At 48.0% G+C, this 22,810-nt stretch overlaps 1 long non-coding RNA gene across 1 annotated transcript; it reads right to left on the bottom strand.

Moving 5' to 3' along the window:
* Positions 1 to 825: 825 nt before the first annotated feature.
* LOC124231009 (uncharacterized) lies at positions 826 to 17,718 on the bottom strand. The gene is made up of 3 exons (XR_006886347.1): positions 17,602 to 17,718; positions 14,171 to 14,220; positions 826 to 2,179 (listed from the first exon to the last, which is right to left on the bottom strand). It is a non-coding gene; the product is annotated as an uncharacterized LOC124231009 (long non-coding RNA).
* Positions 17,719 to 22,810: the final 5,092 nt, after the last annotated feature.

The raw sequence follows: 22,810 nt of genomic DNA on the forward strand, positions 1-22,810 counted from the left end.
AAACAAGGGATAATGTTTTAGTATAAGCATGTCCCAGATATTGCATGGGAGTATTTGTCGTTTATCTGAAATTCAAATTTAACTGGTGTGCTGTATTTTTATTTGCTAAATCTGGCAACCGTACACCCTGGACAATCCATCCCACTCTTTGCACACGAGGTCATACGTTGGGCCCACCTCTGCCTTCCTTTCATTTCTGCCCCCATCCTGCTCCTCCCTTCTGGACCACATGCAACAATTTTGCTTCCTCCACTTTATGTTTCACAGGTTACCTCCTACTGCCCACCGCCAATAAACTTCTTGCACACCCAAGTGCATCTTAGCCTCTGTCTGCAGTCCTCGACCCAGGGGAAAACTGCTCAGCCTGGCTCTTAGCTCCACTGCAAACACACGTTCTTCAGTGTTCATACCTGTACTCATCAAGTATTTCTTGAGCTCCTGCTATGTGTCTGACACATGGTTAGACACTGAGGATACAGTAGAAAGCAAGATGGGTATTGTCTCTGCTCCCCTGAGGCTTACCCTCTAGTTGAGTTAGGCAGATTTTTTAAAAAAGCAGCAGTAGCTTCTAATAAAGTCATTACAAGTGTGAGTGCTAGAAAGGAAGCAAGGAGCTGAGATGGAGAAGCATGGCCTGGGAAGGGAACCTCCTTTAGATGGGAGTACTGGTGAGGGCCACTCTTGAAGAGATGACATTTAAGCCAAGATCTGAGAGATGAGAAAATGCTAACCATGCAAAGAGTGGGTGGCAGTATGTTCTAAAAAGAAGAAACAGTATATGCAAAGGCCCTGGGGTGAGATTGAATCTCAGCAGGGTCTTAATGTTAGACAGCTCTTTTATTTCTCGGCATTTTTATTTTATATTTTAATTTACATTTTTATTTTATCCTCAGTGGATATTCCAACTTCCAGTATTCGTAAGGTCTCATACCAATTCCATCCTTTAGCAGCTGATCTCATCTCTTGATACACTAAGAAGATGGAGTGAACACAGCTTCCTTCTATCACCAAGTTTCCCCATGGTCACACACCAATTTCTTCCTGTTCTTTGTTCTTGAAACAGGATGTGTCCTGACTTCCCTCCACAGCCGGTCCTTCCCCCTGTCTTACCCTGCCTCGACAGCCCCTTTTGGGCCTTTGCTACATCAATTGTTTCCTCTCCCTTGTACCTTCAACCTTGCCCATTCCACTGGCTCCTCCTCCTCCATCTTCAAACCAGCTCCGATACGATCGCTCCTCTTCCAGCTATCACTTCGCTTCTTTCTTTGCGTTCTCAGCCACTTTTTTTCTGAAGATATTTGGCGTTCTCCTGTCTCCTTCCCCACACTCTTTATCCATGCCTGCTGTCCTCCACCGTTCTCCATCCAGCTGCCTCTGCTCTTTGAAAGGCCATCAGTGTTGCCTTTCCCAGACTTTCTAAACGTGTGCTTCTTCTCCCTCACTCTGCACATGCGTGTGTTTTGCTACCCGGGACTTCACAGTTATTTTCTTGCTGGAACACAAGGTGTTTGAAGTCAGGGACTTGTCTTACTTACATTTAACCAGCCAGAGCCCCAAGCACATTGCTTCCCCCAGAGGAATTGCTCAGCAAATGTTTAGGAGTTGAATCCAGTTGGGGTATCTCTCGAGCTTCTGAGGACCAATGCTGGAAAGTTTCCTCCAGGGTAAGTACGAGAGGACTGCCCTCAGTGGCAGGAGGAGCAGTGGAATGGGGCGGTGGGACTGGAGGTAGGGGTGGGAGAGGGCGAGAAGGAAGGGGGAACAGGCGGAGGGTGCCAGCTTTTACAAGAGGATGATAAATGATAACAGCACTGGGAACAAAACCAAACATCTTTCATGCTGTCAGAGCGATGAAGCCAGCACGTTCCAAGACGCGGGCACCAGGCAGTGCCTTGCTTTCAGAAGAGGCATCGACTCTCAGTCCCCTTCTGCTCGGAATCAACAGCCCAATTCATCTTCCTTGGGGTGATGTCTTCTGAAACTGGGGGGAGATGGGTATCCTGGGGTTGGGGAGAGGGAGGGAGGTCAACTGAGCCAGCTGTCCTCCTCGTTGTCCCCTTCCTGGGGCAGTCGTGGTCTCATGGGACCCTACTGGTCCCTTCCATGCATGGGGTCAACCAGATGGTGTTGGCTTCCATTTGCGTGGCAGAGTTTTTGTCCCAGACTCTTTTGCGGAGCCCTGAAATACCAAAGTAAAGATGCTCTAAGAACAGGCAAACTGAAGTGCAGCTGGGAGGGGTGAGAAGATCCCAGAGACTTAGCTGTAGCAGATTTTTTCCTTTGTCCACAGATGGAATGTGAACTGGAGGAAGCCCTGCCCTGAGAGTCTGGGAACTGGCCTGGAGTTGGGGCTCAGTTTTGCCATAGAAGAGCCAGGGACCCTAAACAAGTTACTTAACCTCTCTGGGTCTTGATTTCCTAATCCCTAACTTGCTGGGTTGAGTAGATGAACTCTAAGTTGCCTTCCGATTTTCTCATTCTGCTATTCGTTGTGCCACTCAGCAGTGGACATCTGTGGTTTCTCTCAAGCGCAGCATCCCTTTTCTGTCTTTATGACAATAGCACCCACTTCTCCGCTCCCTTTCCACATGGTCCTGGTGGGGCTGTCAATCATACTGCCTCCCCAACAAGGGCCAGGAGCTGAGCTTGGCCAATCAGACTCTGGGACGGGGCCACAGGACGGCAGCCCCCTGAGGGACCTGCTGTGGCTCCAGCTACCCAGCTGCTGGCTTCCTGTCCTTCCTGAGTTCAGATTGTTCATCTCCTTCTTAGTTCTGCAAGCTCTCCAGGGTTGCTCTCATAGATTCCTGTTTTCTCCAGGGTCAATGTCTGATGCTTGCAATCAATGACTGATGATATTTTGTTAGAATCCTGGATCCGGTATAAGAAAGCGAGTGTAGATGACAAGGGTCAGCTTGTCAATGCAGCTGCCTCCCTGCTGGGGAGACTTTGAATAGAGAAACAGGGGGTGGCCTTGCTGAGCTTTGCTGCCTGCTTCCTGAGAGAAAAAGGCACGTGTCCAGCAGTCAGGGATCCCTTGGAGAATTTCGAGAAAACTCCAAGGCCCCCTGAAAGCATGGCATATATGTCAATGATTCTTAGCATTTCACACCAAGTGAATTCCTCCATGCCTGTGCCCAGACACGGGTACACCTGTGAGCTGAAGGATGCCCCCCAACCCAGCAGGCAGGGCCAGGTAAGTCAGCCGTTCACACAACCTTAGCAACTGCCCTTGACGCAACACTGTCCCATGGCATTAACAGGTCAGCAAGGAAGTAGACCCCGGGTGCCCTCCATGGCCTTATAGAGGGGGCCTTGCCCACAAGAAGCCCTGAACAAGTGTACTGTTGGGTGTCTGCAACTTTGGGGAGCTGGAAAGAAAAGAACTTGAGCAAGACCTGAGGTCAGGGGCTTCATCTTTGCTAAAAGGGTTTGAGTATAAAAATGGTGAAGGAGACCATCTGGCCATCTAGGGAGCAGACCTGAAAAAGCACACAATTTTGGGCTTGTCTAGTCTCCTCTTTATAGGACAGTATTTCTCAAGGTGAAGTTGTAAAGATTTTTTCTGGTGGCACTTGAACATTTTTTAAATTTTGTTTTGTTTTATTTTGATGTGTGGTAGAGAAAATATCACTAACATATCCAATTATATGATCTACAGACATTTTGCTTAGGAAGAGGCTAAAGTAGGTAGCTAAGGCCAAAAAAGTGAGTTGATTTATATAAAGATATTCAGTAAATAACAATAAGTGGGACACAGATTTGGCGAACTTTGTGAAGGTGGAGCTGCAGTAAGCGAAGCTGGGCCGCGCTTGGGTAAGAGAGCCTGGAGCGCTCCCTTTCTCTTCTCCTCCACAGAGGAGTGGTCGGAGGAGGAACCCATCTGGAGACTGCGAGCTCCTCCGGGCCTGGGCTGGGCTTCGTTCACGTTGAGTCCTGGGTCTAGTGCAGACCCAGCAAATAGGAAGTACTGACAGATTGAAGGATAGTTTTATGTCCTGCCTTGTTCTAGAAAATAATGAAAGCAGACAACACAGAGCAGACTTGCCCAGAAGCAAAGCATGACACAAATTCTAGCCCTTCTTTCACAACAAGCTCACCCCGTCCAACTGGTCAACCAGTTCCATCCACTTGCTAGGTAGGTTCACTGCCCCCTTCTGTCTACTGTCATCCATCCCCATTGCTCGTGCCTGGGTCAGGCCACCAGTGTCTCTCATCTGAATTGCTATGTGCCACCCTCTCCTAACTGTTCTCCTTGTCTCTGGTCTTGCCCCATCTAAGCAACGCTACCATATGGTCTCCAGCTCACTTGAGCAGTGGAGCTGTGCAAATATAAGATGGGGCACAGGCAGGGAGGGAATTGCGGGCTGCTTCCAAAATGCAGTGCCAGCTCCTGATGGCTTCCTGCTGCTCACAGGATGAAGTCAACAGTCTATACAGTGGCAGACAAGGCCTTTTATGACCTGGCCTCTGCCTACCTCACCACCATCATCTTTTACCAGTTGCACTCCATACTCTACATGCCAGCCATATTTTATTCTTCCCTGAAAGCATCTTGCCTCTGGGCCTTTGCACATACCATTCCCTCTGCTTGAAATGCCCTTCCCTTTCTTCTTCTGTCTCACTCCTCAGTCCTCAGAATCCACTCAAGCCATCATCAGCTTAAGAAGCCAGCCCAGGCTTCTCCGTCTGGGTCTTACATTCCCATAGTGCCTGCAATGATTTATCACAGCACTTACAATGATGGGTCCCCATTGTTTGCTTATTTGTCCACCTGCCACATAAGTCCTTAAGGTCTTTGAAGGCAGGGGCCGTGGCTTATTCACCTTTGTATCCCAGAACCCAGCCCAGTGATGGACCAAGAATAGGCCCTCAGCAAATATTTGATAATTGAGTAGCTGACGGCCACAGGCCCGGGAAAGTTCATGACAAGTGGGTTTGGGACCACGGAGCCTCTTAACCTCACTAATGCTGTTCACCAAATATTTCTCCCTTCCCGCCTGCTGAGCACACAGTAGGACTGCACTCCCTGGCCCTCTTGTGGTTGGGTGGGGCTCATGTGATCATTCTGGTCAATGAGTTATGAGTGGAGTTACCAAGTGTTACTTTTAGGCTGAAGCATTTAATTGCCAGAACTCTCTTTCCTTCTGCATTGACAGCCTGCACCAATCCAGGTGGTGCTTTCTCCACCAGTTGGGGTCTGGAGTGACGACAGGCCTGAGTAGAGCCCCCAGCTGATCTGTGAATAACGTGTAGGGTAAATGAGAATAAGCTCTGTTATAGGAAGCTTCTGATCTTTAAATATTTAACCAGCATAACCTAGGCCATCCCAACTGACACACTCATCCAGCCCTTAGGACTAAACTATATTCTGTCCTTCTATCCTCATTCTGATCCAGTTCACTGCTCATGTCTGATCAGACCACCTCTCACCCAGAAACTAGAAGGAAGGAAGGAAGGAAGGAAGGAAGGAAGGAAGGAAAGAAGGAAGGAAGGAAGAAGAGAAGGCAGGCAGGCAGGCCACCATACTAGTAACCAGGAATCCAGCTGGCCAGCCCCTAGGGAGACATGGCCTCAAGAACTGTGAAGTCCGTGGCGAGTTCACCACCATGGAGGTAGACCAGCCCTCCCTCAGGCAGCAAAGGGAAAGGTGAGGAGTTTCCTCTCTGTCTTCCATGTAGCCAGTGTTGGGGGACCCTTAAAACTCACAGGATACTGACCCACTAAATCTGACCCTTGCCCCATTCCTAACTCATACATATTCCGAGACATCCTATATAAGTAGGAATACACACCCCACAGGGGGAAGGAGGGGTCACACCTCACACAGTATCACATCTGTGCCACCTACCAGCTTGCCTTCCACAGTGAGAGTCCGTACCACCCACAGCTTACAGAATGTCCCTCTGCCAGTCCCCACCCGTCCCCTGCTAAAGACTGTTCTTCACCCTGAGTAAACATGGTTCCAATACCAGTCCTACCAGCCACATGGGTCAGGAGTTACGGGTGGACAACAGCTGGCCCAGGTAACATCTCGTTCTAGCCTCTGAGCCCTGGGGTCCTGATGTGGGGTCCTGGTGCTTCCCTGCCTGGGGGTACATACACCGCATAAAGCTGTATACGTCCCAGGCCTTCTCTCACACCCATTACTCTTCATTAAGCCTAATTAGAATACCACTGAATAATCATATTATTCTAATGCGCCATGTAATGATTAAGAATAATGGTGATTTCCACTTCTCTTCCCCTCCGTCCTCCCACCTCCTTTTTCGGCTTCTCCTGAAGAAAAGCTTCTTGTGATCTTTTGCTTGACTTCATTCCTTCCACTGGGGATCAAGGATGTTGGCTGGGTAATGACCATGATGGTCATCCCGTTCTGGCAATTTTGTCGCTGAGTTCTCAGTGCCAGTTCCAGAGCATGGCATCAGATGTTGCTGATGGAAATGGGGCGGGACAGAGAGGAGGAGAGGGACCCTGACGGGGTGTACACACTGGCTGTGCTCTCCTGGACATTCGCTCACTTAGTTTTCATGGCGACTGTACAGGGTAAACGATATTATGACTGTCATGGAAGGACCGTCCAAGCTGGAGAACATTGGATCTGCAAGGTGGGTATGAGAGAGCAAAGCAGAGGAGAGAAAAGGGAGAAGGAAGATGGAACTGGACAGCTTTTCCCAGAACCCTTCCTTTACGGCATCACACAGGACATCACCAGGCGTAGAAAGCTCTTCCTCCCAAGCCCTGACCACTTGTGTACACAGACTCGCCCAGATTTGCTGGGCGTAAGTGGTAAACTCTTGAGATCTGGGGGGTTGAAGCTCTCTGTCCCCAAACAGTAGCTTCCTGTCTTCAAAATGCCCATCCTGAATCCAGCCCTGAATTAGAAGGATTCTGGAAGAGCCACTGTCAACCAAAGATGCGTCTCGTTGAATCAGAAGGATCTGGGCAAGTCTCTTAGCCTTGTTGAGCCTGAGTTTTCCCATATACAAAATGAGAATCATGCTTACCTCACCAGACTGACAGTTCCTATAGAATGCCTAGCACACAGTAGGCACTTCATAAAATATTAATTAGAGGTAAACTCAGTCTTTATTCATATGAAAATGTAGAACTTAACTTTAGATATTAAAGAACAGTTTCACTGAGCATAGATTTTAGCTTGCGCGTCGAAGGTAACATCATGACTAGCTTCCAGTTCCCGTCACTGCTGCTGATAATGAGCCATCATCCAATTGCCAGTTCTTTTGTAAGTGATCCGTTTTCTCTCTGGCTGTTTAAAAAAATCTCTTTTTCTTTGATGTTTTGCAATTTTACTGTGAAGTATTTGGAATGAATTTCTTTTAATTTTTCATACTTAGAGTTTGTCAGACGTCCCGGATGTGAGGATTGATGTCTTTCAACAACTCTGGGAAACCCTCAGGCACTATCTCTTCAAACGTTGGCTCTCCTCCATTCTCCTTCTCTTCTTTTGGGACTCCACTTAGGCCTATCTTTTTTTTCAATTTGAGTTCATAATAGTTTGCATCATTGTGAAATTTCAGTTGTACGTTATTTCTTGTCTGTCACCACATAAGTGCTCCCCTTCACCCCTGTGCCCACCCCCGACCCCGCTTCCCCTGGTAACCACTGAGTTGTTTTCTGTGTCCATGTGTTTGTTCATATTCCACATATGAGTGAAATCACAGGTGTTTGTCTTTCTCAGTCTGGCTTATTTCACTTAGAATAATTCCCTCTAGGTCCATCCATGTTGTTGCAAATGGGATGAATTTGTCTTTTTTATGACAGAGTAGTATTCCATTGTGTATATATACCACATCTTCTTTACCCAGTCATCAGTCGATGGGCACTTGGGTTGCTTCCATGTCTTGACTATTGTGAATAGTGCTGCAATGAACATAGGGGTGCATATGTTACTTTGGATTGTTGATTTCAAGTTTTTTGGGTAGATACCCAGTAGTGGGATAGCTGGGTCGTATGGTATTTCTATTTTTAGCTTTTTGAGGAATCTCCATACTGTTTTCCACAGTGGCTGCACCAGTGTGCATTCCCACCAGCAGTGTATGAGGGTTCCTTTTTCTCCACAACCTCTCCAACATTTGTTATTTTTAGACTTAGTGATTATAGCCATTTTAACAGGCATAAGGTGGTATCTTAGTGTGGTTTTGATTTGCATTTCCCTCATGACTAGTGATGTTGAACATGTTTTCATGTATTTATTGGCAGTAAGGCCTATCTTTGACCTTCTTACTCTAACCTACCCTTTATGAAAGCCTCTTTAACATGGCTTTCATATTTTCCATGTCTTTATCTCTTTGAACTAAACTCTGGAAAATGTTTGAATCTTTCTTTCACATTATTGGTATTTTTCTCTTTAGTTGTGTCTAATCTTCTGTTTAATCCTTCCACTGAGACTTTAAGTTTAATTATCATGTTTCCCATTTCCACAAGTTCCATTTGTTTTATTTCCATCTACTTAAGTTGTTCTCTACACTCTTACATTCTTTGTTCTTATTTTTAAACTTTTTTTCTTTAGATGTATTTGTGGTAGACAGAATAACGGCCTCCCAAAGATGTCCAGGTCCTAACTCCTGGAGCCTGGAACATATTAGGTTACATAAGAAAGGGGAATTAAGGTTGGACTTGTTTGTGGGAGCTCTATTTCTGGGTTTTTAAAATTCTGTTCTATTGATCTATGTGTCTATCTGTCTGCCAGTTCCACACAGTTTTGATTACTGTAGAATTGGTGCTAATTCTTTTCTAGACATTTGGTAGAATTCTCCAGTGAAATTACCTGGGCCAGGAGAGTTCTATTTTCAAAGTTTTAAATTACAAATGGAATTTCCTCAAAAGTGGTAGGACTATTCAAATTACCTATTTAATATTGGGGGAGTTTTAGTAGTTGGTGTTTTTTGAAGACTGCATTCATTTCATCTTGTTTCATTTCTGATATTGATAATTCACATTTTCTCTTTTTTCTTTGTCAGTCCTGCTAGAGGTTTGTCAATTTTATCAATATTTTCAAAGAACTAGATTTTTTTCCCATTTAATTTTTTTTCTGTTTCTAATTTCACTGATTTCTGTTCTTATCTTTCTTATTTCCTTCCTTCTGCTTGCTTTGCATTTATTTTTATCTTAGTTTTCTAAGATCTTGAGGTGGGAGCTTAGATTATTGATTTAGGACTTTCCCTCTTTGCTGATATAAGAATTAATGCTGTAAATGTCTCTCTTAGGATGGCTTTAGCTACAAAACCACGAATTTTAGTATGCTGTACTTTCATTTTCATTCAGCTTGATTTATTTTATTTCCCTTGAGACTTTCCTCTTTGACCTATGGATTATGTAGAAATGTATTGTTTAGTTTCCAAATAGTTGGAGATTTTCCTGTTATATTTCTGTTATTGATTTCTAGTTTGATTCCATTTTGGTCAGATTACATACTCTGAATGATTCCAACTCTTTTCAATTTGTTGAGATTTTTTTATGGCTCAGGACATAATCTGTCTTGTATATATTCCACGTGCCCTTGAAAAGAATGTGTATTCTGCTTTCTGGAGTGGAATATTCTATAAATTTTGATTAGATTTGTTTGGTTTATGGTGTTGTTGAATTCTTTTGTACCCTCACTGGTTTTCTGTTTAGTTCTATCAATTGTTAAGGGAAGGGTATTAAAGTCTCTAACCATAATTATGGATTTCCCTATTACTCCTTTCAGTTTTATCAGCTTTTGCTTTATATATTTTCCTGCTCTGTTGTTTGTTGCATACATATTTAGGATTGCTATGTCTTCTTGGTCGAGTGACCCTTTTATCATTATGTAATGAATCTCTTTGTCTCAGGTAATTTTATTTGCTCTGAAATTTACTTTCTCTGATATCAATATAGACACTTCTTTTTTCTCCAAATTAGTATTTGCAAGGCACGTCTTTTCCATCCTTTTATTTTCAAATTACCTATATTGTTATATATAAACTGAATGTCTTGTAGATAGCATATAGCTCGTGTTGGGGACTTAATGTTTGTATCTCTGCTCACCAAATTCATATGCCAAAACGCTAACCTCAGTGTGAGGGTATTTGGAGGGGGGCATGTGGGCAGTAATTAGGTCAGAGGATGGAGCCCTTATGAATGGCATTAGGGCCCTTATAAGAAGCAGCCAGAGAGCTGGCTAGTTCTCTTTCCACTATGAGAGGATAATGTCTGCAACCCAGAAGAGGGTTTCCATTAAAATTCAACCATGCTGGCACCCTGATCTCAGCCTTCCAGCTTCTAGGACTGTGAGAAATAAACTTCGGTTACTCAAGCCACTCAATTTACAGTGTTTTGTTGTAGGAGCCTGAGCTGACTAAGACAGTCGGGTCGTGTTCTTTCATCCACTCTCTTTCACGTAGTGTCTTTAGGCCATTTACATTTAATGTTCGTATTGATATATTACGGCTTTGTTTTCTGTGTGTTCTATTTTCTCTTTCCCAACTCCCTCTGGGTTACTTGAACATTTTTTAGAATTTCCTTTTTATTCGTCGATGGTTTTTTTGAGTGCATTTCTCTGTATAGCTTTGCTAGTGGTTGCCCTCGGTATTATGTTATATGTACACAACTTATTACAGTCTGCAGGTGTCATCATTTTATCAGTTCAAGTGAAGCACAGAAACTTCACCTGCCTTTATATTCCTTTACCCTCCTCTGTTTGTTATATAATTGTCCTAAATATTTCTTCCACACACATTTAGAGCCACATCAGATAGTGTTATAATTAACTATCAAACATAATTTAGAAAACCCAAGAGGAAAAGGAAAGTCTATTGTATTTACCAAAATTTTTGCTTACTGTATTCCTTCTTTCTTCCTAGTGCTCAAAGTTCCTTCTTTTATTCTTTCTGTTTAGACAACTTCCCTTAGTTTAGGTTTAATGGCAACAAGTTATCTCAATTTTCATTCATCTTAGAATGTCTTGATTTCCCCCTTTATTCCTGAAGGATATTTTTTGCTGGATATAGGATTCTTGGTTGATGGCTCTTTTCTTTGAGCACTTGAAAACTGTTGTGACAGCTCCTTTCGGCCCCACGGTTTCTGATTAGAAAATTGCTGTCATTTAAATAGCTTTTCTCCTACAAGTAAGGTGTCATTTCTCTATTGTTTCTTTCAAGGTTTTTTCTTTGTCTTTAGTTTTCTAAAGTTTGACTATGTTGTGTGCTGAAGCGAATTTCTTTAGATTTATCCCATGTGTGGCTTACTCAACTTTTGAATCCGCAAGTTTTTGTCTTTAGCCAAATTTGTGGAGTTTTTGGCATTATTTCTTTGTGTACTTTCTCAGCCCCACCCTCCTTCTTCTCTCCTTCTAGAACTCTGATCAAACAAAGGTTAGCTCTTTTGTTATAGTTCAAAGATCCTTGACACTCTGTTCTTTTCTAAAGTCTATCGTTGTTCCATTTTCAAGTTTACTGATTCTTCTGTCCCCTCCATTCAGCTACTGAGCTCATCTGTTGAATTTTTAAAAAAATTTCAGTTATTGTCTTTTCATTTCTAAAAATTCCATTTTGTTTTTCTTTATGTCTTCTGTTACTTTTCTGAGACTTTCTTTTTTTCATTTGTTCCAAGCATGCTTGTCGCTTGTTGCAGCATTTTTACGATAGCTGCCTTAAAATCTTTGTCAGCTAATTCTCACATTTCTGTCATCTTGGTGTTGGCATCTATTGGCTGTTTTTTTCTATTTAGTTTGAGATCTTCCTGGATCTTGGTCTGATGACTTTTTATTAAAATCTGGACATTGTGGATGTTATATTATGAAACTCTGGATCTTATTCAAGCCTCCTCTTTTAGCTACTTTTTTCTGACACTACTCTGGCGGTGGTGAGGGGGTGCAGCCTTGCGCTACCAGAGGGCATAGAAGACAGTGCTTCTTGTCACTCTGGGGTGGGAGTAGGAGCCCTGACTCCCCATTAGGTGTCCACAGACACCTCCCTTGCTGGGAGGGGTGGAAGCGCCTCATTTCTGCTCTTTGCGTGGCCTCCACTGACACCACAGAGTGGTGGAGGAGTTAAGGGGCCTCATACAACCTGGCAAGGGTGGAAGTCGAGGCCCCCCCCAACCCCACCTTGGTCTTTGCTGCTGGGGGAGGGGGTGTGGCCTCAGTGTTTTCTATGGCATTCGGCAGGAGTTGAGCAGTGATAGCATAAAAGCTTTCTGCTCTGCTAGGCTTGCCTTTCCTGATCCTTTGGCTGGAGAGAGTAGGCTTTATTTAGGCTTTTAAAAACCTCTGCCTATTGATGTTTCCAGGTTGTCAGCTTCTTCAGCTTCAAGTCTGGGGTATACGAGGCAAAAAGAAAACACGGAGAACTCACCACCGTGTCATCGTTTGGGTCTCAACATCCCTAACTGGTCTTCCTTTCTTCTCTCCACCTTTCAGAGTCTTTTTATGATTGTTTTGTATGTAATAGCCTGGGTTTCTAGTTATAGTTAGTAGAAGTAATAGGGGAAAGTATGTTTATTCCATCTTCCCAGAAGCAGAAGTCTTACTGTATAACTTTTATAATTGGTAAAAAGAGTGAGTGTGGTTGTGTGTGTGTGTTTGGGAGCACTAACATACAGGCCCAGCAAGGCTCACTGTTAGCCTTCTGGTTAGGTGCCGGATATGAATTGGCACCATAGGGACAAAACAAAACAAAACAAGGCGCAAGTCCAGTCTCAAGGAGCCAACCCTGAGAGGTGGAGCAGGCACGTGGTAAATAAGCGCAGTACCTGTTACCCTTGCTGGGATGGAAACAGGCCCAGGCACAGAGATCTGGTCAGATCCATCTGCGGCAGCTTCATGGACGAGGAGAGGCTTGAGCTGAGTCCACTGGAGCTCCTGAGCCATCCCAGAAAGAGCTCTTTCTCAGCAGGTCAGGGCAGGGACATCAGAGTTGTGGGACTGTGCATGTCAATCACCTGGTGTCTTGTTGAAATGAAGATGCTGACTTGGTAGGTTTGGGATAGGACATTAGATTCTGTGTTTCTAACAAGCTCCCAAGTGATACCCATGATGCTACTAGTCCGTGGACCATACTTTGAGTAGCAAGAGCAGAGTACGGACTTTGGAGTCAGACAGTGTTCAAATACCCGCTCTGGCACCAACTAAGTGGGCAAGTCACTTCACCTTCCTTGGTTTCTGCATTTGTAAAATGAAGACACTAATAGTTCTCACCCTATCGGGTTATAGTGAGGACTAAAGAGGCAACGTATGAACAGCGCCTGGCACATGATGGGAGCACAGTGAAGCTGAGGGAACCGGGCTCATTTCTCTGCCCTTCTCCAGCTGCCCCAGGTCCCGATCACCAGCTGCACGTGGCTGCAGGGACTGTCTGGGCCTGGCGATGGCACACACACGGTTAATGCTCCTGCTCTTGCCCAGAGACAAATGTTTTGTGCTGAGGAGTTGCTGCTGGGAAGGAAAAGGAGGGGGGGAAAGAAGGCCCCTTTTTTATTATTCTGAGGTGCATTTTAATTTGCACAAGCGACGTTGTGTCTGTGATGGATGACACAGAGGGAAAAATTACAGCCCAGGAAGCCCAGCAAAGGGGGAAAAAAATAAAAGAGATCTCGCAAGGATTAAAAACAGCCCATCGTGATGCTGCATCCTGATGGGGGGCTGGGGGGCTGCGGAGGGTGCCCAGGAAGGGAGGTGCCAGGCACAGCCAGCCTCGGGCAAACTGAGAATTTGAGGGAAATTTGCTTTCCTTGCCACTGGCTTCCCCTTTCTGCATTTGCCTCTCCCCACATGGCATCACCACTATCTCTGGGTCATCCAACTTGGAGCGTTTTGGGAAACTCTTCCATCTCTTCTCCCACTAACAAAACTCAGGAACCTTGGAGCTCCTACTCTCCTGGGGGCCTTGTAGCAATCCACAGAAGGGCAGGATCAGAGCAGCCAATAGTTAGGGGTCTAAGTGAGGCAGCTCATGTCCTGATTGCTCATCAGCAGATCACTGAAGGCCACCAAGGGAATTACAGACACTCTTCTCTTTGCTACTACTGGTTAGCAGTAGTTCGGAGCATGGCTTCTGGAATCAGATTCACAGATGTGGGTTTGAAACCTGACTTTTCTATTTAATAGCTGTGTGACCTTGGGGAAGTTAATTAACCTCTCTGTGCTTCTATATCTTTAACTCTAGGACAGAGATAAAATAGTACCTACCTCATGCAGGTTATTGTGAAGATCCAATAAAAGAGTGAGATTCTTCTGCCCTGAAAGAAAATTGGCCAAGCAAGATTCAGGAGGGTGAGTAGAGTTAGGCAGGGTGATCCCAGCAATAAAACTGGCAGTCCCCAGTGCAAACAGGCTGCCTCCGTGCTCCCCTTCTCAGGGGAGGAGACCTCAAAACACGCCTGACCCAACAGCTGACCTGAGTCCTGAGCCCCCTTTAGTTTGGCGGAGGTCATCAGACAGAAGATGACGGCCAGCTGCTCCCCCACCTCCAAGAGCCTGTTGAGAGGAAGCTGCCCTGAGCTGGGGACAGGACTCACGGCACAGCAGGACTCTAAGCCAGCCCTGCGTTCCTGTCCCCTGCTTTTGGTAATAGCCTCTTATTTTGCCTTGGGGACCATCTACAGCAGAGGGTGTCGGTGGCCTGTCCACCACCCCTCAGCACTCGCAGTCGCACTGGTGACGTCTGACTGTGAGCCCCTGCCGGAGGGCTCTCTCTGGACACAGCAGCATGCTCAGCCCACACGCACGGAGGATGTGAGATGTCCTGGGGAGTTCATGTCCCCAGGAGCAGTCCTCAGCCAGAGATAAGTTGTGCATTGGTGCATAAAGGCCCCAGTTCCGCAGCCTCGGGTGGAACCAGTGCAAGGCTGCTCCTGCACGGTCTCCCAGTCTCTCTTCTCTGCAATCTCTGTTCAGTCCCGGTGGACTGGAGCCTCGGTTGCTCACAATGTAACCTGCTCGTTAATGTGGCCTCTATTGCTTCTTCCCTTCCCTGTCTCACTTCCCCATGTCCCCCGTGATGCTTTCTGGGACCAAATAAATTCCTTCACTCAAACGTTTGTCTCAGGGTCTGTCTTTAGGGGAACACCACCGAGAGACCACCTTGGCGCCACTCTTAGTTCGTGCACCTTAGGTGGAGCTGACCCCACCCCCAGGCCCTGAGGTGGGCGCCTGACCCAAGCTGTGCCCATGAGGCTCATCCCGGGGACTTTGGCCGAAACCACTGGGCCGCCAAGACCATAAAGGCCTGGAGCTACTGGGTCAGCCTCGCCACCACATGGAGAAAGCCGAAGCCAGGAAGGCTGAGAGAGGGTGGGAGGAAGGGATGCTGACATCCCGAAATCATCCAGGTCCCAGGCCAGTCTGCAGCCACGCTTACCCACGGGCCTTTCAAGGACGGGAGCCAGTAAAGCCCCTGGTTGCTTACGACTTCATGCCTCACTGGAGCTACGTTCCCACCCGGGGAAGCGACGCTCTTTGAAGGATGCCCAAGAGGTTTTTGTGCCGTCTCCCCAGGTTTCCTGCTTCCAAGGAGGCCCAGTGCACAAAATCTGTGATGGGCCCACCAGGCCCCTGAGGGAGCAGCCCACTCTTCCTCGTCACTTCTGGGAGGACCATCTCCAAGCAGGACTAAGGAAGGCGGACCTGCCTGCGCTGTGAGCCTGCGGCCCCGGGCTGGCTGCCTCCGCAGGCGCGCCTCCTCCCTGTGGGTCACCAGCCTGGGGAACACGCTCACCAGCACTCAGGGCACCTCTCCTCTGAGGCAGTGAGGTGACGTGGAGGCACTCTGGACCAGGGCCCCGGGCCTGCCTTGTTCGGTGCTCAGCCATGTGACCGCATTGGCCGCCTCCACCTTAGCCCTACCCTCCGCTCCTCTAGGATATGAAGCTAGGGCACCCCGCACAGTCCCCGGCCCAGGACGAGGCTGCAATAAATGGTAGCTATTACTACTATCATTACTGTTATTACTACTGTTACTACCACTGCTACTACTACCATTATTACTACTGCTGCTCCTGCTCTTACTACTATTACTGCTGCTGCTACTACCATTGCTATTACTACTATTCCTATTGCTGCTGGTACTGCTATTACTGCTATTGCTAGTACTACTATTACTGCTACTATCAGTATTGCTATTACTACTACTACCATTATTACTACTACTACTACTATTGTATTGCGACTGCCACAGCTATTACTATTACTACTGCTACTGCCATTACTATTACTATTATCACTGCTGCTCCTGCTACGACCACCCTTCTTTTCGCTGCCCCTCTTTGGGTCAGGTCCTCGTCACTCTGACTTGGATTTTGGCGTCAGCTTCCTAAACTTTCCTTGTCACCGGCATTCCCTTCCCCACATCCGAAGTCCGTCCCGGGGAGCCGCTGCCCCTCCCCAGCCAGGCCCTCTCTCCTTCCTTCCTGGCACTCGTGTCCTCGTTCGCAGCCCCCGTGTCGCCCGCTCTGCAGCCCTGCCCGCCGGGACTCTCTCGCGTGTCATCCTGTCAAAGTCCCGCCCGTCCTTCCCGGTGACTCCGGGGACCTTCCGCTCCGTCTCAGGCAGGCAGGTCCATGATCAGCAGCCCGCAGCTCTCGGTGGCACTCAGGAGACGGCTCTCTCTCCCTCACCCTGCGGCCTCGTCAGGGAGGCTGGGGGTCTCTGCCCCTGCCCCTCAGGGGACACAGGTCGTGAGGCTCCGCCGTCTAGAGGGGTGGCAGGGGTGGTCTGCGGGTGCCACCAGGTGACAAGTGGAGGCATGGAGACGCTTTCAGCCCCCTTGCCCCTGGCAGGCTTGGGGACAGGAGGGTGGGCTGACATCAGCCGGCGCGGTGGGGAGAGGGGCTTGTGAGGGGCTTATGGGAACGTCACTCCTTCCCCCTCAGCAAGAGCGACACAGAGCCAGTCTGCCAGGAGCAAGGAGGCACACGGCTCCCCAGCATCGTCTGCATTTCCTGAGACTTCTGGAACAAATACCACAAACTCGCTGCCTTCAAGGAACAGAAACTTGTTCTCTGACAGTTCGGAGGCCGGAAGTCCAAAATCCAGGCGTTGGCAGGGTTGTGCTCCCTCCAAAGGTTTGTGGCGAGAATCTTTCCTGCCTCTCCCGGCTCCCAGCGGCTCCGGGCATGCCTCGGTTTGCACCGTGTCACTCCAGTCTCTGCCCTCACAGGGCCTTCTTCTCTGCGCCCGCGTCTCCTCTGCTTCTGTCTAAGGACACGTCATTGGATTTAGGGCCCACTCGGCCAACCCAGGAGGATCTCATCTTGAGACCCTTAACTTGATTACGTCTGAAAAGACCCTTTTTCCAAATAAAGTCATATTCACAGTTTCCGGAGCATGGACATATCTTTTTGGGAGCCATCCTTCACCCGACTAGAACCATTTGCAATGTTGAGGAAAGCCAGCCCGAGGCCAACAGTAACATGTGGGAGAGGGCAGAGCCAACAAGTGCCAAAGAAACTAAGCCAGAGCCCTGATCAATCTGAGCCTGAAGCTAACCCTACTTCTGTAATGCCTACACGTAAGATAAGTTTCTTTGTTGTTCAAGGCCAGTTTTCGGTTACTTGCACCCTTTTCCAGCTTTGACCACCCGTGTGTGTCCCCATCCCTTGGATATCTTGCTAGACACTCACCTGGACTCAGGTTTCTCCCACCAGGTGGACCTTGATTCTTCAGGTCTCAGCGTCTGCTGCACAGCACACACCGTTTCCTGGAGAGAATTCTGTCCTTTTTACGTCTCTCAGGTTTCCTACCCTCCCCTGTTTATATCACCCTGGCTAAATGGTACACGCAGATTTAATTGATCAGCCATTAACCTCACCTTCACGGACGCTGTCAGCATGATCGGGCACCGGCTCCTGCTCGAGTCACCTCTGCCCGCCGTGGCCGGGGCCGCCCCATCGCCCCTCCAGTTTGTGACTCCCATCCATCACACCTTTGTTTATGGCCTCTCAGCCAAGCCCCTTCCCTGAGACAGTCCCTGTCCTTGCCAATTTAAATTAATTCTCCAGTCAGATTTCATGAGGCACTGAGTCCAAGGCTTTTTCTAAGAATCAAAAAGCCCTAAATCTTCAGGGGACCCTCTTCCCACTAATATCACAAATTAGTTAGAATTAAAAAGCGTTATGGTTTCCCGGCATGACTTCTGAGTAAACCTGCCAGCTCAGTTTATGGCTCAGGCCTCTGTTGCCCTCCAGCTGCTTACTGGATTTTCTACCCATAAAATTTATCGTAAATTTTTAATCATAAAATTTGTTCTGTGGCTTGCCTACAAACGGAACTTATGGCTTCCCTGGGGGGAAATTGCTGGAATCGGTTTTCTTCCTGTTTTTCAAGTCCGGGCGCACGTTTTCCTCTCTCCGCCATCTCATGTGGTTCACCCTCACTTTTTGAAAGTAGATGTCAAGACTTCCTTAAGTTCATTAGCTAATTCTGGCCAGACCTTTCCTTTTGCGTGCCACAGGACCCCCTGATTTATGAAGCTCCCCTGCGTTTAATTTTTCTAAGTGACCCTTTACCTGTTTTTTATTATGACTTACTAATTGCACCCATTTCCTAACTTTATTTTTCTTATTAAAGACAGGTTTTAATAGGTTGTTCATTTCTCGGCCACTTAGGGACCCTGATTAATTTCCCTCACCTCCTAGTCATTTGGGAATGGATCGCTTTTCTCGCTCATATTTCTTTGTCCCTGCCCTGACAGGCCTGGAGTCTGCCCTGGAGAGGCAGGTAAATGCCTGGGTGAATTCACGGGCTCAGGTTCAAATCCTGCCTCTGCCACTTCTTAGTTGCACGATGCTACTGCAACGCCCTGTGTCGTAGTTTCCTCGTCTACAGAAGGAGGACAGTGGAACCTCATGGTGGGGCTCAGTGAGACCCGGTAAACAGACCAGGTCCTGGCGCATAGCAAGCGCTTAGAAAACATTAACTATGCCTAGTAAACACTAACTATGCTTTTTGAGAGAGACTTTTTTTTCCCATCTAAATGTTCTCAGATGAGTCATCATTGTCTGAGCAGCTTCAATGTTTGCAGCATTGAGCAGGTTGAAGAGGGGATGGTTACAGCGTTGAACACTATTGCTTGGTCTCTCCCACCCACCGCCATGGAACTCTCGCCCTGGTAGGGGACAGCCAAGCCAACAACCGCCTATAATTCCAGGCAGGATGAAGGAAATGCTAGAACAGATGGAAGCAGAGAGCTGCGGGACTCGGTGGAAAGAACATTCCATTCTTGGGATGAGTTGGAGAACGTGTCGTGGAGAAGACGACTGAGCTGTAAAGGGCACGTGGGGTTTGGGTTGCAGGAGAACTGGAAGAAAGGGCAGTGCGAGAGGCGGGACCGGCCTGGGCAAAGGCTCAGAGGCGGGCGCGTGTGTGTGGTATCCGGGGAATTCTCCAGCCTGGCGTGGCTGGAGAATAGGGTGCTGGGGAGGTGGGGAGTCAGGGGCAGGGCTGGAACAGCTATTGGGGTCGCCGTGCCACTGGCCCTGAAGTGGTAGTTTGCGCCGCACGCTCTGGGCAGTGTTTCTCAAAGTGTGGTCCCTGCACAAGCAGCATCAGCATCGCCTGGGAGCTTCTTAGACTGTAAATGCAGTTTCTCAGGCCCCACGCCAGTCTTACTGAGTCGGAAGCTCTGGGGGTGGATCCAGCAATAGTGTTTTTATAAGCCCTCCAGGTGATTCTGATGCACGCTCAAGTTTGAGGACACTGCTGGTAGTGATGGTGAACCATTAGGACTGACCTAAAGGCAAGCCTTTAAGGATGCAGGATCCCCTTTTTTTATTAGGTATGACATTTGGCTACATGTAACAGAGGCCCAAAGGCAGTTGCTTAACCAATTAGGGCTTATTTTCCTCTTGGAACAAGAGATCCAGAGGTGGGTAGTCCAGAGCTACTGTAGCAACTCAAGGAAGTCATAAACCCAGGCTCTTTCTCACTCCCTGAGCATGTGACTTTCATCCTCATGGTTACAAGATGGCTGCAGTGCCTCCAGATGTCTCTACCATGTTCCAGGCAGAAAGAATGAAGGAAGAGCAAGGGAGAAAGGCTTGTGGCAGCTGACTCCTGCCCTTTAGTTTTGCTGGACATCTTCCTGGGTAGAAATAGTCTCCCTGGAAGCCCTATCCTGTAGTTTATTTCTCAGAACCAGGTCACATGACCACTGTAGCTGCAAAGGAGTCTGGGGAAATGAGTATTTTAATGAGACAAGTCGCAGTCCTAAATGAAATCAGGGTTCTATTAGGCGGGAAGAAATGGAGACTAGATACCAGGTGGACAATGGTTAGTGTCCACCACACCCTATTCCAAGCATGCTGCGGGAGGCGCCTCTGGGTGAAATGAAAGGCTGGTCGAAGGAGTTTTAGTAGAGTGGGTAAAAATTAAGCTCCAAAGCCAGACAGTCTGAACTTGAATCTCTGCTCTACCCAGCTTTGAAATCCTGGGGAGGTCACTCCATCTCTCTGTGCCTCAGTTTCCTCATTTATGAAATGGACACAACAACAGTACCTCCCTCATAAGGGTTTTCTAAGGATTAAGTGAGTCAATATGTGTAAAGCTAATAAAACAGAACCAGGCTGTGGGGAACTCATAAAGATCTAACAGGGAGTGAACTCGCGGAAGCTATCGAACAAACCATTCAAGAAAACCTGAGAGCCTGGACTTGGACGTCGGAAATGGGAATGGAAGGAAGAGGGCAAGAGGGTGTGTGAGCAAGGGTCACTGAATAGTTCCCTCCCACTTCCAAGCCCTTGGAAACTGTCAGTGGCCTGTTTCTGCCCCCAGGTCCCACTGCCCTGAGTGTGAGCGGCACCGTGTGAAGGGCTCAGCCTCCTGAATCCCCGTGGCTGTGGCACACCCTGAGCCAACAGGACCCCTGTGGCTTTCCTGCCCCGTTTTTGTTTGGTCTCCCATCTCTGAGGGAGAACTCTCAACTCTCCCCCAGATCACCCAAGACCCGGCACCTCCCTCCTTGACCAGCCAGCGCTGACACCCGCCAGTTTCGGAATAATTTTCACCAACTCCGATGAAGCGTAATGACTCACTTGGCAATTAGGATCCACACACTATGATAAGTTTTGCAAGGAGTTTTGGGAAACGCCAAGGACCTAGCCCAATGTGGAAGAGTCAGGAAAACTTCCCGGTGGAGGTGAAGTTTGAGCAGACTCTTTAAAATGGGCGGGAATAGACTGGAAGAAGGGGAAGGAAGTAGGGAACAAGGAGGGGAGGCGTGGCGTCTGGGTGTGACCTCTGAACAAAGCCATAGACAGGAAAGAGCATGGCGGGGGCTGAGAAGTTTGGGGGCTGGAGCGTGACTTCCAAGGCTGATGAGGGGAGGGGGCGCCTGGAGCCAGAAGCCCAGGTGAGGGCCAGCGGGCAGCAGGATGGTCTGTTGTGTGGCAGTCGACCATCTGAGCTGTGGGCTCCTGACCTTGGCCCTGCCCAAGGACAATCTTGGTCCCAGAGCCCAAGGCACAGCTAAGTGGCCCCAGCCCTGGTGGGGCAGCTGAGGATGCTGTTGGATATGGAACACTTTAGGCGTGAGAGGCTGAACCCCTTCACAGAGGCAGCAGTTGTGTTAAAGAAGAGGAAAAGAGGGCTGGCCCTGTGGCACAGCGGTTAAGTGCTCACGTTCTGCTTTGGCAGCCCGGAGTTCGCTGGTTTGGATCCCGGGTGCGGACATGGCACTGCTTGGCAAGCCATGCTGTGGCAGGCGTCCCACGTATAAAGTGGAGAAAGATGGGCATGGATGTTAGCTCAGGGCCAGTCTTCCTCAGCAAAAAAAAAGGGGGAGGATTGGCAGCAGTTAGCTCAGGACTAATCTTCCTCGAAGAAAAAAAAAGAGAAGAGGGAAAAGTTGGATCCTCAGTCTAACACCAGCTGGGAGGTGAAGCCCCGGACTCCCAGGGAAAGGAGAGAGGGGGCAGGTAAGAGCAGGGCTGAGCCAGGCTCAAGGTCAGCCTGTGAAGAAAGTGTCTCTTCACCCAGAACTAACCTAACGAGAGTGGTCGGCAAACTGAACGGAGCTTACACATTGCATTCCTGTGCTGTGAGTGCTCACAAGGGCATGGGGCCTCGGCCCGCCTCCCCACTCCACTGGACTAAGGTCTTGTCTCATCCCCACCGCCAGGCTGTAGCCTGGTGGAGAACCCTAGTTTGGTAGTTATGGGGTCCCCTTCCCGGTCATCATGTCTTCCTGGTGCTGACCACCCTCTTCCTGAGTCTCAGGATGCAGACAGACCCGGGCTCCCTTCCCCTGGGATCCCCGTCCCCAGTGGGGACATCCCAGTGGTCCCTCTTTGCTGGATCTTCCTCTTTCTGCGAGGCCGTACACTTTTATACACTGCTTGTTTCTTGGCTTTGTCCTAATCCCGGACCACACCAGTGAGTGAGTTTAGCTTCCAGGGGACCCCTTCTCATCTAAACTCTTCTACCACCACAGGACAGGAGCAAGGCTGCCTTCATTACCATTCGATTAGTTTTCTCCATTTCCCTGACTTTGTGGGTCAGAGTGGAACCCCCTAAATTCATGATTCCCTTTGGCCAGTTTTCTTTTTTTCTGAGGAGTATTAGCTCTGAGCTAAAATCTGCTGCCCAGCTTCCTTTTTTTTTTTTTTTTTTTTTGCTGAGGAAGACTGGCCCTGAGCTAACATCCATGCCCATCTTCCTCTACTTTATATGCAGGACGCCTAACACAGCATGGCTTGACAAGTGGTACGTAGGTGCACATCCAGGATCCGAACCAGAGAACCCCGGGCTGTGGAAGCGGAACATGTAAACTTAACTGCTGTGCCACCGGGCTGGCCCCCATTTTCCATTTTTTAAAAACTATGTCTTCAGTCTAAG

Source organism: Equus quagga, chromosome 20, assembly GCF_021613505.1.
Source record: "Equus quagga isolate Etosha38 chromosome 20, UCLA_HA_Equagga_1.0, whole genome shotgun sequence".
Classification (NCBI taxonomy): Eukaryota; Metazoa; Chordata; class Mammalia; order Perissodactyla; family Equidae; genus Equus; species Equus quagga.